We start from the raw sequence: 17,765 nt of genomic DNA on the forward strand, positions 1-17,765 counted from the left end.
TAGTAAGAATCCTTGCCTCAAGTATATTTCTCCAGAGTTCTGGCCCATTATAATAGGGAATTCTTAATGAATTTCACCAGATCCTGAAGTTTTCACTTCCTGAATTTGGAGTCCTCAATCTTCCCCTGGCCAGCTCTCCATATAAACCCAAGAGGTTGTCTGATTCTTTTAGCCAATTACAAGATTTCCTTTGTGGAATCATCTTTCTTTATTTAATGATCAAAGCACTTTAATCTTCTTTAATTGATTAAGGATATATTCATACTTAGTTTATATATTTATTTGGTTGACTCACAGATAAGAATATTTAGAAGACAAGGGGAAAGCCTTCAATATTTTACTTCATTATGGAAGTGTTCAGCCCATCTCTCTAGGATCATATCTTTATTATTAATCTGTATGGCACCATCAGCACTGAGTAGCTGAGATGCACCATAGGTCTTTGGCCCATAATAGATTTCAGTGCATCATAAAAATGCTTTGGATTGTTGCTATCAGCATCAAACTGAATTTCATCTGCCTTTTTTCCAAGCCAAGAATCCTGCATCTCTCTAAATTTTAATTGTACTTTACTTTTGGTGGAATTGAATGCTACTTTCTTAGAGATGGATGAACTATCCTGCTGGTTACAATAAATGGTGAAGTTTTGAATGCTGTGGATAAGTTTCTCTTATGTTGGCAGTAAACTTTCTAGAGTTGTCCACATTGATAATGAGATTAATACATACACATTGCCAGAATTAGCTTACTTTTTGGGAGGTTCTGAATGAAAGTGTGGGAGAAGTATTAAACTGATTGCCAAACTGAAGGTCTACAGAGCCATTGTGCTTTCCTCATTATTGTAAACCTGTGAAACCTGGACAGGCTACCAGTGCCATGACAGAAAACTGAATCACTTCCATTTGAATTGTCTTAAGAAGATGCTGAAGATGACTTGGCAGGATAAAATACCATAATGAGGTCCTTTCTTGAACTAAACGGGCAAGTATTCCAATGCTACTACAGAAAGTACAACTCTATTGGACCGACTACATTGTTCAAATGCCAAAAATAAAATAAAATAATTTTCTGGAGAATTCACACAGGGCAAGTGCTCACAAGGTGATCAGAAAATAACAATACAAGAGCACTCTCAAGATATCTCTTACTTTAGAATCGATTGTATGACATGGGAGATACCAGCACAGGACCACCCAGCATGATGTGCCCTCATCAGAGAAGGTGCAGTGTTCTATGAGCAAAGTAGAATTTAATTAGTTCAGAAGAAATGCAAGATGCACAAAATTAGGGAAGCTACCCCAAATGTTCATATGGAATATTTGTGTCTGATCTATGACAGATCATTCTGAGCTCTTATTGGTCTGATTGCTACAGTCAGACACACTGTTCCTCGATTCTAACAGAGTGATGTTATTTTGGACCTATTCAAGGACAAAGGACAACAACCAACACTCCCCCTACACACACACACACACACACAGAGATAGAGCATCCAGGGGAAAATGGGTTCAAGTTCAAGTTCAGTTCCTGGAAATCTCTTTGCTTTAGTCATCTCTATGTAACCCCCAGGAATGGTGTGGTTTTCTACTTGGTTCTATGTAAAGCTGTGGATCTGCATCTAATCAGTCCTTGTTTACTGAGGCAATAGTGTCCTCAGATGCCATAAGAAACTTGAGAGACTGAAGATGGAAAGATAGGAAGTTCAAAATCCTCTGAATCTTTTGAAGCTTGTAAGATCCTCTTCTGGCTAAGAAGGGAGGAAACAGCAGAAATGGGGCTTTGGAGGTGGAACCCTGATATGTATATCTTTTCAAATTGCAGAATTCCTAGGTATCATTGTGACTTCTTATGATAGGAAGACATACAGAAATATTTGTTATTCTATGATATCTTGTTCTGTTCATTCTTTCTGGTCTTGAAAACATTTGTATTTTTTTCCTATTTTTAGACAAGTTTAATAGCTGTACAGAAGATCATTATAGAATACTTAAAATATCTTCTTCAAGGACCATCTTAATTTAATGTGGAAGAAGAAAGTAAAAACTGGAGAGTTTTACCATAGATTATGTTCTGCCAAGTGTTGGACTGAGAATTACAGTCTAATTGCATTTTTTTTCCCATGGCCTAGTTTCTTTTAATGCTATTTTAATCTTGGGTAAAGTTTGGCCTCAGAATTTTTTGTTTATGCAAGTCTTCAAATTAACCCAGGGATAAAATAACAACCCTGTGATCAACCAGGTTTGGGCTCTATTCCTATCAAAATAATTGGGTCTTCAGAAAAGTACTGCCATCACCATTCTAGAACTCAGTCTCTAAATCTTACAATTCCTCTCATATATAGCTACCTGGAACATATTCAGTAAAGGTTATGGCTTTAATTTCCCTTTAACAAACAATATAATAATCAGAATTCTCATACCATGAGGTAGGAAATATGATTAGTTTCAGCTGTCTGGAATCAAGATATGTCATTACCTTAATCTGAATTCTAAAATATTAGTAGTTTCTTGTGAGAACCTGTAATGCCGGAGAAACAGAGCAAGACAGAAATTAGAGACCAATTTAATAGTTTATTAAATGGAGAGATATACTGGGACCAAATGGATCTTGGTCCCAGGGCTGGACGAGAGTATCATCTCAAAGAATCCAGCCTTGAGCATTATACAGCAAGACTTTTATAGGATAACGAGAACAATGACATAATGGGGGAGGTAACTGGATGGGGATAACCTAATGGGGGGAGGCACATAGGATGACTCAATGGAGGGAGGTACTGGAGAGGCTCCTGATATTCTAATGATGTCTAAAATGGATCAACCTTTATCTTGTCAAACATTAAGAAGGAATGTCTATAACCTAAAGATATAAAACCTTTATCTCATCAACCATTTAAAAGGGAATGATTATAGCCTGGGGTTTTGGGGCAGAGCAACTGAGGTAGACACTTATCTCATCAAACATTAAGTGGGAAAGGTTATAACCTGAGGCAGAGTAACTAAAAAGGACAATTAGGGAAACTAGGTCAGGACATTAAAAGAGAACTGTGGCACAACAAACCAGGGAAAAACTCCTATCAGAAGTGGCACTTGAACTATGCTTTAAGTGAAGCAAGGGAAGCTATGAGATGAGGTGAAGGAAGCAATACATCTTAAACATGAAGGAAACATCTGTTGTTGTTCATCCTTTGTTTTCTAAAAGGACTAATGACATCCCAAGGTTGATGTCTTGATTTGTTCTTAAATTGGATTTAAGTGAAGCAGAGTTGCACTAAGTTGTTAGCTTCACTCTCTCTTCCAAAGCTATCAAAGTCCAGTGGCAGGACTGGCAAGATTAAGAGGACTGGTAATGGCCCAGGATGTATTGGGAGACCTTGGCATTTTCCATGTCTGACTAAACTCTAAGCACTCTTCAACCACCTTCATAGCCACTGGGACAAATTGTTCTCATCTGCCCATTCATTCCACCATATCCCTGAAAACCACTTCCAACTACCTTTTGTCTGAACATCTCCAAACAAATAATAATAATAATGATAATTATTACTGTTATTGTTATTATATGATGCTTTAAGGTTTGTAGAGACCTTTGCATTTGTTGATTCATTTGCTTCACTATTAACTGAGGTAGATCATTTCATTTTTGGACCACTAATAATTAAAAGCCTTTTCTGCCTCTGTATTACACACTGCTCTTAGTTCTCTGTTCTGGTATTAACAAAAAACAAGATAGTCCTTTTTCAAATACTTGAAATTAAGAATAATCCTTCTTTCATATACTTGAAAGTAGTAATATTCCCTCTTTATTCTTTCTTCTTCAGACTAAATATTCTTCCATGTTCCATGAATAGATTCTCAAATAACATTATAGAGGTAGGATCTTGAATATAATTGTTGAGGAATAACTAACAGAACATAATGACTGAAATGGAGAATATGATGTTGTGCCACAGTTCCCTTTTAATGTCTTGACCCAGTTTCCCAATTGTCCTATTTAGTTATTCTGCCTCAGGTTATAACCTTTCCCTCTTAATGTTTGATGAGATAAACGTTTTATATTTTTAGGCTATACTCATTCCTCCTTAATATTTGACAGGATAAAGGTTTATCCATTTTAGACATCATTAGAATATCAGTAACCTCTCCAGTACCTTCCTCCATTGTGTCATCCGAGGTGCCTCCCCCCACATTAGGTTATCCCCATCCAGGTACCTCCCCCATTATGTCATTGTTCTTGTTATCCTATAAAAAATCTTGTTGGAAAATTAAGACAACTCTAAGATACCACTACACACCTGTCAGATTGGCTAAGATGACAGGAAAAAATAATGATGATTGTTGGAGGGGATGTGGGAAAACTGGGACACTGATGCATTGTTGGTGGAGTTGTGAACGAATCCAACCATTTTGGAGAGTAGTTTGGAACTATGCTCAAAAAGTTATCAAACTGTGCATACCCTTTGATCCAGCAGTGTTACTATTGGGCTTATATCCCAAAGAGATTATAAAGAAGGGAAAGAGACCTGTATGTGCACGAATGTTTGTGGCAGCCCTTTTTGTAGTGGCTAGAAACTGGAAACTGAATGGATGTCCATCAGTTGGAGAATGGCTGAATAAATTGTGGTATATGAATATTATGGAATATTACTGTTCTGTAAGAAATGACCAACAGGATGATTTCAGAAAGGTGGAGAGACTTACACGAACTGATGCTGAGTGAAATGAGCAGGACCAGGAGATCATTATATACTTCAACAACAATACTAGATGATGACCAGTTCTGATGGATCAGGCCATCCTCAGCAACGAGATCAACCAAATCATTTCTAATGGAGCAGTAATGAACTGAACTAGCTATGCCCAGAAAAAGAACTCTGGGAGATGACTAAAAACCATTACATTGAATTCCCAATCCCTGTATTTATGACCACCTGCATTTTTGATTTCCTTCACAAGCTAATTGTACAATATTTCAAAGTCTGATTCTTTTTGTACAGCAAAATAACGTTTTGGTCAGGTATACTTATTGTGTATCTAATTTATATTTTAATGTATTTAACATCTACTAGTCATCCTGCCATCTAGGGGAGGGGGTGGGGGGGTAAGGGGTGAAAAATTGGAACAAGAGGTTTAGCAGTTGTTAATGCTGTAAAGTTATCCATGCATATAACCTGTAAATAAAAGGCTATTAAATTAAAAAAAAAAAATCTTGCAGGATTTACTCAGTGCTGGATTCTTTGAGATGATAGTCTCGTCTCGTTCAGCCCTGGGACCAAACATGGATCATTTGGTCCCAGAAAATCTCTCCATTTAATAAACTATTAAAGGGGTCTCTAATCTCTGTCTTGCTCAGTTTCTTTGCCATTACAGTGAAAAAGCAAGTAATACTAAATAAGATTTTAAAAATAGGTGGAGGCCATTTTGTTGGGTTTTAAAGAATGTGATGTAATGGAAATATTACTGGCTTAATATTTAACCAACCTTGGTCTTGGTTTTGCCAATAATTAGCTGCGTGATGTAGGCAACTCACTTTCTGGGCTTCAATTTTCTATGTAAAAGGCCACAACCTATCAATATAATAAAGAGCTTAGATTAGCTGAACTTCAAATTCTCTCCAAAGATTTCTTGATTTAAGGGTTTCACGTGCATCCAATGCACATAGCACACTTCTGTAATATTTTTATATTGTGATCCATTGTATTTCTCTTGGCCCCATGATAGCACTGAGCAGGAGTCAATTATATCTCCAAACAAACAAAAATGTACTAACAACACGCTATTAATCTGTATTATTAATGCTTCCTTAAAACTGTTGTAGTTGTTCAGTCACTTCAGCCATGTCAAACTATTAATGACCCCATTTGAGGTTTCATTGGCAAAGATAGTGGAGTAGTTTGCCATTTCCTTTTATACCTCCTTTTACAGATGAGAAAATTGAGATAAACTGAGGTAAGTAACCTGCCCAATGTCACAGAATTAGTAAATATCTGAGGCTGGATTTAGACTCATAAAGATAAAGCTTTTTGACTTCAGGTCTGATAGTCTATCAAAACTTCCCTTCTTTAGATTAGATTTAAAAAAGGAAGGATGGAAAGAAGGAATGAAGAGGAACAAAAGAAAAAAAGAAATCAAGTCCTGATTTGTAGATGCTAGCCCACATTCTCTTTTGCTGATTCTAGTACTCATTCTACAGGATTATGTGCATGAAGGGACTCTAAATGGCTTCTTTAAGAAGCCAAAGCAGCTAAGTCAGAAATGAAAAGATGCTGATTAGAACTATAACTAATATATTTCATGTCTAGGACAACCTTCACAAAATGGAAATGGGACAAGCAGTATGAAAAGTCTTCTCAATTCAGATTTTTTTTTTTTTTTAAAGAAACGTCTGTTACAAAGCGGGAGTGACAAAGACTCTGAGATTTTGAATCCTTGGACAGAGTTCTCAGGACAGAGTTTGTCTGTTTCACCTGGTATACAGGAGCCAAAGGGAGGAAAAGACATTTGATAACTAACTACTTTAATACTACTAATGAGAAGTTAAACTCATTTCTTTCTTTGTGCTAAAGAATTATAAATATGGTCAACACATTCTAAATTTCAGTTCCTGAGCAAAGTCCCCTACCCCAGCCTCAGAATGGCTCTATATGAATAATTATGCCTACAAGTTTCCTGGATTTCTGTCTTCAGAAGTTTGCAATTTAGAAAATTAGGGAAAGTCATACAAAGAGCAAGCAAAAATTCCTAATCACTAAGAAATATTCACAAGAAGATGAAAACATCACATTATAAGATCCAGATTAATAATTGACTCTAGTTCATTATCATCCTTATTTATTATTGTTATTATTGCTGTTTATCATCATCATCATCATCAAAGAGAAATAAACTACCTTGATGAAATTTAGATATAGCTAAAGTGATAAAAATTGTTTTGCAAATAATAGTCACGTTGAGGGTGGATCCAACAAACAAAAAGAAATGACAGAAGCAAATTTTGGTGCCTTTGTATGGATTATTTCTAAGAGTCTAGACTTCTGTCACTGTTTTCACTCCATCCTTAAAACCAGGCTTCTTGAGCCCATTCCATAGAGGGATCCCAGCTATGTACTCTACATGCCTCTTTGATTCCCTTCATTCTTCTCTCTCTGCCACTGTATTTCCCAGCATCAAGAGCATGCTGGTGAATGTTTGACAACCATTAAACCACAGGGTAGGTGAGTGAGATATTTATCTGTGATGTATTTTTAAGTTGAATTTGCATTATTAATTGTGTCTTCATCTTCTTAAGTCTAGATAATCAACAAAGCAATAAAACAAATCCTGATTTATAAAGTTTGCAATTTTCAAGGTATAAATACAGCAAAAATTTAAGCACAGGTTGGTATCAGCATAATTCTGATTACCTTCCAACTTTTGTTCTGGGAATTGTAATCTTATCAACATTACCATTGCCCCTGGAAAAGGCATGTCAACTGGCTGTCTTATATTTCCACTTACATTTTTTGTTTTCCCCGAGTCACAACTCCTTTACCTGTTGACTACTGCCACATAAGTATTATCCTTCCTATATGAATGTAAAAACTCCTTAAGATCAGGGACTATTTCATTTTTGTTTTTATCTCCCCCTGTTTACCACTGTGTTTGATACATAGGAAGCAACAGATGCTTTTCATTCAATTACTCATCTGTTTTTTGTATTGGGTTATCTTTGTGAAAGACACAGAAAAACAAAATAAAGCAAATATTTATAGATTGTGAGTTTGGAGAAAACTTCCCCCAGAAAAAGTAACCTTAGAGGACAAAGAAACAGAGCTACAGAGTTGTATAAATAGATACCCTCAGGCTGGCAAGGACAGGGTGAGCCTGAATTCATTCTGTCTTGAAGGAAGGCAGGCCTCCACTAGCTTAGAAATTTACTGTCTAAACAGGACATTCTAATAAGATTAACTACAGAGAAAACTTTATCTCACTGAAACAGACCTGGTCTTAGGCTACTCTTAAGACTCCAAAGTTAACACATTCTTCTCCAAATTTCCTGATATCCCGTTCTTATTTCTCAATTTCTCAAATAAGGAAAGTAGTCAATCAGCCTCACCTGATAGGCTGATTTTCTTTTTTCCTCTAAGTATCTTTCTAAACTGTCATGAAACGCACACACATACACACACACACATACATGTATCTATGTGTGCATGTGTATATGTGTTTATGTATATATATATAGGTATGTACATACATACATATATATAGTTATGTGTATATATATATATACACATATGTATGTATCTACTTTTATTCATAGCCATTACTATGATTCACCTGTCAAATGGCCATCAGATGATGCCAGTCAAATTTTGTCTCTTGCCTGCATGCATCCTAATTTATTGACCTTGGGTCAAATGGATAAAGGTGGGTGAGATTAATCTCAGAGAGGGTCTTAGAGACCTATGGGTTGATGAATTACTCAATATCTTATATATCCATTATCTATTTATATACCACAGTTAGCAGTTTAATAAAAATATCATTTAAATTTTAATTTAAGAAGCAGGCACAATGATTTTTTTTTAATCAAAAGTAAACATATAAAGGAGGAAGCAGACTTTTTTCCTTTAAAAGCCTTCCTAAATATAGCAGGAAGCCCCAAAAACATGCAACCTTTTCTTCTAGAAAAATCAGAAATTCAACTAGGATTTTTTTCTCAGAGATTTGGACAAGTCCAAATGACTTAAGTAGAAAAACCAATTTTCTTATTTTTAATTCAAGTTTCTGTGAAACTAAGAAAGAATATATTGGAAATACTATTTCTAAATTAAAATGGGTTTTGCATATTTCCTGCAAGTTAACAATAAGAAATATACCAGAAGTTGTTAATAGTTGTTATAAATCTTGAATAAAGAAATTAAAAAAAAAATCAAGCAAAACTTTTGTTCATCATCACTCAACCTTCAAAACTTTGAACTCCATTGGACAACAGATCATTTTAAAATCAGAATTATTTTCTAATTATTTTACAGGTGCCCATGCACATATTTATGAGAGAGAGATAGAGATTGAGAAAGAGAGAGAGACAGAGACAGAGAGACTATATTGATTATACCTGGGACTAATGATAATAGAGTTGATTCATTTATTTTGGGAGGAAAGAAGGAAATTCCAGCATCTAAAATAGTGATTTCAAAACTAATGTAATATTTCATGAACACTTCCCAGGTACAAGATAATTTTAAATTCCATGTATATTACCAAAAAGTTAGGTAACAGCATTTAGTTTAGTTACCCTCAAGGAATTTATAATAAATTATGAATAGCCTGAAACAAATTTTGAACATCAAATATAGCTTTAGAGAGAAAAAAAATTATGGAATAGACTTTAAAATTTAAATTAATTGGAGAAAGATTATTGTTGTTGTTAAGAAAATTGAACTTCTCAAGAAAAGTACCCAAGAAAAAAATTTTGGTGTTCTGTTGTGTAAAGTTTATATAGGATAACTCTAAACAAAATCTTAAATCAACCCAGTTTTCTTCTTGTGGCAATGCCTGAATCTTAGATAATTATATATATGTGTATAACTGGAAAGAAAGATGGAAAGAATGAGAGAAACCAAAAGTACAATGTTGCCAAGTTATTTTATCATGGTACATTTCTTTATTTTGAAAAATAGTTTAAGGGATACAATATATGTCAAAATCATATTTTCTTAACAATCATGCTTTCAAATTACACTTTTCTAATTTTTTTTTTTAGTATAATGAATTCAGCAATCATCAACAATCACAAATCTTTCAAGATCAAAGAACAAGGAGAAGAACTATGTAAGAAACTCTTAATTTTTACCAATTTCTTTTTGTGCTTTTTTTTTTTGAGGAAATAACTATGTAGCACATTGGATAGCAAAAACAAACAAACAAACAAAAACTAACCAAAAAAATCAAAAACTTGGAAACAAGAAGGTCTAAATTCAAATCCTGCCTCAGACACTTACTAGCTATGTGATTTAACCTCTCTCAGCTTCAGTTTCTTTATCTGTAAAATCTGGAAATAATAGCACTGATTTCCCAGTTGTGTGAGGGCCAAATTTATATACTCATATGCATACACACACACACACACACACACATATATATATACACACACATACATATATATGTATATACTAATATCATTACTATGTGATTAATATATATGTATTAACATATTTCTATGCAAGTATAGCTATGATATGTGTTATACATATGTAATATATGCCTTTATAATATGTGTATGTATTATGTTATTATATCATAGGTTGTTTCTTTTTAAAATATGTAATAGTGTTTACATAATCTTTTATGGCTTGCACCAGTTATATAATATATTGCTTTTCAAACTTTAAAATATTATACAAATGCTGTTACATATTTTAGATATATATAATGTATATGTTAGATGTATGTGCATATTATTCTACAAGCCTTAAAACATTATGTAAGTGCTGCTACATATTTTAAAAAGAAGCATATACATAATTTTAGTAGCATAAGATTTCTAATATACTTTATAAAGTTTAAAACATTGTATAAATTTATTAGCCATAAATTGCTTTGTTTGTATCCTCTTCTGCATATCTTACAGAACTTACAGTACCTACTGATATTCAGTACTTCATTAGGATGTGAACATCACCTGAATTCTCAAAGGCTATGGCAGTGGAGAGAACAAGCTCCAGTATATCCTACCATGATGGAAAAGTTTTGAGTGTGGTCCCTGGCAACATGGTATACCTCCTTTCTAAGTATCAGTTTAGCTGAGGAGAAAAGGGCTAGCTACTTAGCCTATTTTTTGGCCTTATCAATCTCTGAAACAAATTAAAACCCAAAATGGTTTTCAATCCTGTACTAGCCTCCTTCTACCTCTTTATCAATCTTGACATAGTTCCACTTTCTCTAATTTGTGGAAACAATTTTCCTGAGGGTAAAAAGAGGATCTGGATTCAAAAAGAGACATTTGAAGATCACTTTTCTAAGCTTTGTAATTTTATGGATAAGGTAACATAAGTCTAGGAAAGTTAAATAGCTTGGTAAAAGCCACACAGTAAGCTAATACTGGAACAGATTAAAATACAGGTATCCTGGAATCTAGTGAACTGTTATTACTACTATGCCATGCTGCTGACCATGGAAATATGGGTTCACATTTATAAAATGATCTGGAAAAATATTTTCTAAAGCAAGGGTCTAAATTAGAGTCATATCTGTTTTTATGTAGCCTGAAAGCTAAGATTTTAAATAAAGTTTTTTTTGGAACAGGGCCATGCTCATTTGTTTATATATTGTTTGTCTATGGTTGGTTGCTTTCCTGCTTCACTAGCAGAGCTGATTAGTCCCTCTAGTATGCTAGTGCTTTTATCACTTCAATGCTGCTTGGACACATTATGAAATCATAGTGACACTGTTAACAGCTTTTCAAGTGCCAAGTATATCACTGTAATGTGTATTTCGTTATCAGTACATACCTATCATGTCAAAAAAAGAAGAGAAAAAAGTTTTATTGCTTTTTTTTTTTTTTAAGGTCAGGACTGAAATTGAAATTTTTCTGAACAAGAACTATATTCGCCCGCTATGATTGAATACTGAATGGCTTTGAAAATTAGCTTTTGCTTCAGACTTGATAATGTTTCTTGAATTCAGCCTAAAATTACAAGGCAAAATAGTTCTTATATATGAAACATATATTGTGGCAAAGTCAATTTGATGGCAACTAACATTGTTTTAAATCATAAATAATACAAAGTGCTCTATAGTCTTCCTGTGCTGTAAAGGTAAAATAAGAATCTCCATTCCCACACAAATTTTCAGTGAATATCTTTTCTGAGTTCAAACTACAGTCTTAGAAGCATTTTTTGGGGAGGGGGCACTTTAATACAAGTCCAAAATAAAATTTTAAATTTCAAAATCCACTTAACTGTACGATTGAAGAGTTTCTACCTACCTTCAATTGTAAGTGATTAATCTGCAATGTAATGGCATGCTAAAAGGCAAACAATAAGAGAAGACTTAAATAGAATTCCATAAATGCTTTCCAAATGATGAATATACTCAATTAAAATCACATGCTCATGAAATGATACCAATATTTGACAGTATTTATTTGTGAAAAGGCATTTTCAAAGATTAAAATATGTAAAATATCATTATGGATCTGCATTAATAGGTTAAAATTTCCAATTGATTTTGATTATAGCAAACACTCAATTCCAATTAAGTGAAGCGTTTTTTTTTAATCCATTCTTCTCATGAGTAAACTTCTAAAACATTGTACTCAATTATTTTTATAATTTGAATTTTATAAATAAAAAACTTTTATGGAAATTTGCTTTCTTGTTATATAAGTGCTTAAATAATATTGATTTTTGCCTCTAGGCTCACTTATTATTTTATCAAGTAGATAACCCCTTCACTTACATGGATCGCAACCATTCTTTACTTATGTAAATGTCAATAAATTGTTGTGTCCAAAACCCTGAACCAAAGATCTCATGGCCAAACTTCTGTTTATGAGTTTTTCTTCACATGGCCAGGTTTGTTCTCAGACAATTAGCATACAATCTTCTTCATATAGACCCATATATTTAAAGTCTTTATATCTTGGTAGGACCTCCTTAAGCTTATTTTCCATTGATATTATCTTTGAGAAACAAGATGACTTCTTGGCATGAGATAGCAAGCAGCAGAATAGAACTTGAGTGGTTGGCAGTTTTATCTCTCTAAAATACCTTGTTCTTAATGTCATTATCTTTCTTAAAATCTTAATTGACTCTCCATTGCCTATGGTATAAAATCAGAATTCATTTTTCTTACATTCAAGACCCTCTACGATTATGTACTAACCTGCCTTTCTAGCTTCTCTTTCACTAATTTTCCACACAAATCCTCTACTATAATCAAATCGTTCTATTTGTTGGGCTCAGAAAAAAAAAAATGTCCTCTCAATTTCCTTGTCTTTTTCACACTTCACTTCCCCATTTTAACCTCATTATCCCCCATACTATCTAAACTATCTCCATGCTGTGGGAAAGAAAGTCTGTCTTCTTCCTATAGCATCTGATGGGTCTCCCAGTTCTCAGGGCAGATTCCCCCAAAGAATGGATGCTAGGTTCCAACAATTCTGTGAGTTCTCAGCCCCTAAACCAATGATGTCAGATTCAGATAGAAAAAATCCCTGTGGTCAGCATATTGACTTAGAAAACTTCAAATTAACATTATCTATATAGTATTGTATTTTTATTTTAAATATTTTCCAATTACATTTTAATCTGACTGGCAATACTCAGGAGGGTTATGGTCTACATGGGCCAAAGGGCCATGAATTTGATACTTCTGCCCTAATAACTAATGAGCTCACACGATTCTACTTACCTCTAATGGCCAAGGGATATAATTAGGGTAGAGCAAAGTTATGTAACTAAATGGCATAGCAACAAAATAACAACAAAACATTTGATTCATTAACTGGGATATACTGTCTCAAGAATACATACAACATCAGTGGGAAGAATGGATAAATATAGAGAACATATGTGGAAGGGTACACATATAAGGAAAATATGTGATCAGGTATACATACAGACTGTCAACTTCAGTCTTTAATAATATAAGACAAATGAAGACAATGAAGTCACTGATATCTTTTAGTGATGTCATTGCATGCTCTATTATGGAAGAAATAGTTCATGTGCTAGTCAACTGCTGTCAAATATGTATATTTACTACAATGCAGAAATTGTGGAAGTAAATATCTAGGTTTTGTTATTATTCTAGAGCATAGATTCAAGCCTCAGAGAAAATTTGAATACTCATTTGGATTCTGGCAAGACTTCTTATGGGAAAAATAATATCAGAGGAACAGAGAAATAATTCTTTTACATATTTCTATCTTGTACATTCCTTTTAGGCTATAAAAGTTAAAGAGAAGATAGATCTATAATCCTATCATTGCTTCAAAGTCAATCAAATTACAGATTAAACTACATGTGGAAGATTCACAATTAGGCAGTTGCCAAGGAGTCAGGAACAATTGATATTCTTCCTGTCTTCTTATCTAAGGAATACTTAAGGCTCTTAAGTAAAATTTTATATCCCCTGGGACAGGTCTCAGTTAGGTGAGGTTAATATTAAGCAAAAGATGCAAGAGGAATAAAAGGAAATAAAAAAAATTTCCATAACAGCTCCTATTAAGCCTATACCAATTGATCTCATAGTTTCTGCTTAACACTGCTCAGCTGAATGTATGGCTGAGAAACCTCTAGCTCTAGATGAACTGAAATTTTTGTCTATATCTTCCTCAAGGGAAGAGCAGGCGCTGCTAGGCTCTTTTTGTTTAACTTCCACAGGTTTTTTATTACTCTTTCAGAAAAGGCAGAAATTCTTGTTTTGACAAAAAAAAAAAATGTCTTTCCTCATGTTCTCCTGTGTCATTCCTATCACACTCTTAGATAGACCTTTGGTCTCCACAGGAGATTCTTAGCCTAAGTGTCAAGCTTTTGAGGGGTGAAAAGTTCTTTCATCTAATGTTCTTAATCTTATTTTTTTTCTTTTTGAACATCTTTTCCTGGTCAGCAGTCTTGGTCACTCTTTCAGAGACCTCACTCTAGTTTATGGTGAATATCTTGCATCCCTCCCAGTCTTAACTTCTGAAAGCTTAACTGTTAAACATGAATTTAGGTAATCTAATAGCTACCAAATAGTTGAAATTTGGGGTTCCCAGTTTTCCAAACCTAAGCCTCTTTAGTTGTCCCAAATAAATAGAGGGGAGTGAGGGGGGAAGATACAGAGATAAAGCAAAGGACAGGGGAGAATTCCTTGATCTTTCATATACAGGTTTAGAATGCCAACCCTTAAAAGGCAATGTGAGATACCACTTTATGCTCCTTTCTGCTGATGTAAACTTCCAATTCCTTAAGATACCAACTCAAATACCACCTTCTCTATGGAGTTCTCCCTTACCAAGGCAGGCAAGGGATTCTCTCTCCTCTAAACTTCTCCAGCAATGGCATTTTGGGGTACTCATTTAGCACTAATCATGCACTAACTTAAATTGTTAATTACCTGTTCCTCTTTATACATCTTATTCTACCAATTATGTTAGAAGCTTTTTGAGGGCAGGAATCACATTCTAGATATTTCTATTATTTCCCTGACCCTGACCTTATTATTGACCTGACCCAAAGTATATGACTAAAGGTATACTTTGAATAAGTATTCAATAAAATTATGTTTATTTTTATTTCTTATTTTTAATAATAGCTTTTTAAATTTTCAAAATACATGCAAAGATAGTTTTCAACATTCACCCTTGCAAAACCTTGTGTTCCAAAATTTTTCCCTCCCTTCCTCCCACTTCCTCTCCTAGATAGCAAGTAATCCAATACAAGGTAAACATGTGCAATTCTTTTAAACATATTTCTACATTTATCATGCTGCACAAGAAAAATCAGATCAAAAAGAAAAAAAAAGCAAAAACAACAATGGTGAATGTTATGTTGTGATCCACATTCAGACCCTATAGTCTTCTTTCTGGATGCAGATGGCTCTCATCACAAAGCTATTGGAATTGGCCTGAATCACTTCATTTTTGAAGAGAGCCAAGTCTATCAAAGTTGACCATTACATAATTTTGTCGTTGCTGTGTATAATATTCTCTTGGTTTTATTCACTTCACTTAGCATCAGTTTATATAATTTTCTCCAGGCCTTTCTGAAATAATCCTGCTAATCATTTCTTATAGAACAATAATATTCCATTGCATTCATATGCCATAACTTCTTCAACCATTCCCCAGCTGATGGACATCCACTCAGTTTCCAGTTCCTTGCCACTATAAAAGGGCTGCTTCAAACATTTTTGCATATCTGGGTCCTTTTCCTTTTTATGATCTCTTTGGAATACAGATCATTGGTTTATTAAAAAAAAAATAACCTAAATTTTTATTTTGTTCTATTGACATCCTCACTCAATGCACATTCCTGATGTTGATATTAATGGCTGCTACTGAAGTCAATGGCAACAAGTTTGCTATATCAGATGGAAATAAAAGGATTCATTCAAACCATTTTACTTCTTCTATAGGTTTTTTCTTTTTCCCTAGATTGTTGCTAATGTGAAGCCTCATTGTCTGGATGCTTCATTTATGACATGGTAATTTAAAATTCTGTTTTAAAGGACTACACATTGCAGTGAGCAAATGCAACAGTATTTTGGCCTCTCCTTCACAGATGGTAGGCTGAATAAAAGTGTCATTACAGAGCTAAGTCTAATTAGTCTCCTGCTATTGAATGCACTTTCTAAGAGGGAATTTTACTTCTCTCTCCTACATAATACTCTTCTCTCCTACAGATGGTGACTGTGGCCTAGTTACTGAGTAGGCAGAGGGAATGAATTGACCCAGTAAAAACTGTGGACTATTATGAATTGCTTTGTGTTAGAGCCATGAACTTTTGGACACTTGAGCTTTATTTAAACCTTTTGTATTTTGTGCGCTATTTTGAGTTAATGAATTAAAATATAATATTCTGAGTCATTGGGTTTGGGATGTTTCTAATTTTGGAGAAAGGGAAATTTTTTTTTTTTACCATATTCTCATTCTTTTCATCTTTGTAAAGCAATTTTTTCTTTATAATGAACAATGTTTTTCTCATAACGATGGATACAGGCATTAAGTATTTATTAAACCCCTACTATGTATCAGGCTTTGTTCAGGAAGGACTAGTACTTCTGGTGTGAGGGCTTGCAAGGCCCTTTTCAGGGCTATTCATCTACCTTTGGTGTTCACCTGTCACCCATCTCTCATGTGTGGATCCCAAAAGCTGTAGCATGAGGAAGATTTTTGTCAAAATGTAATAAACAAATCTGTGTAGCAGTTAGAACTATCCCAAACCCTTTAGATAATGAGTTCTTTATCATTAGAAGTATTTTAGTGGAGACCCAATGAATCAAGCATTTTGTAAAGGAGAATGCTTTGGACTGTCCTAGATGACTTCTGGAGGCTGCTAGGTAGTACCATAGGGCATAGTGATAGGCCTGGACAGAAAGATTCATCTTCCTGAGTTCAACTCTGATCTCAGATACTTACTAGCTGTGTGACCTTGAAGAAATCAATGAACCCTATTTCCACATATGTAAAATGAACTAGAGATCCAAATGGCAAACTACTCCAGTATCTTTGCTAAGAAAACCCTAAATGGGCCCATGAATTGTCAGACAAGACTAGAAATGACTGAGCAACAAAAACAACGAGATGGCTTCCTAGGTCCCTTCCAACTTTGAACTTCTGTGACACCTACTCCCACTGTAATGCTTTTACATCACACTCCCTTTAATTTAGATCAGTCTTTTGAATGGGATGGTGAGGGAATGAGGGGAGGAAGGGTTACAGTGGGAGAAACCAGTCAATTTACCTTTTTAATTGTTTTATTTTATCTAATATTAACAAATTAATTTGCGTTCTCTCAATATATTCTAGCTGAAGAAATAGAGTTGGAGTCTAGGAATTGTTAAGGTGATATCTTTGGACAATAATCCACTGGTTTGATCTTGTCCTTCAGTTTGGGGAACATATTTTTAAGTAGATGCAGCTCTCAATGCTTTGACTATAGAGGTCTTAATAGGAATAATTTAAAGGGCCTTGGGGTAACCCTGAAGACTTTGGTTTCCTGCTAAAGAGCTACAAACACTTTTGAAATTACATGAAATCCCTAGATATTAGGGAAAGGGGATTGTAAGGAGAAAGGC

Source organism: Sarcophilus harrisii, chromosome 3 (genome assembly GCF_902635505.1).
Source record: "Sarcophilus harrisii chromosome 3, mSarHar1.11, whole genome shotgun sequence".
NCBI classification, from domain to species: Eukaryota; Metazoa; Chordata; class Mammalia; order Dasyuromorphia; family Dasyuridae; genus Sarcophilus; species Sarcophilus harrisii.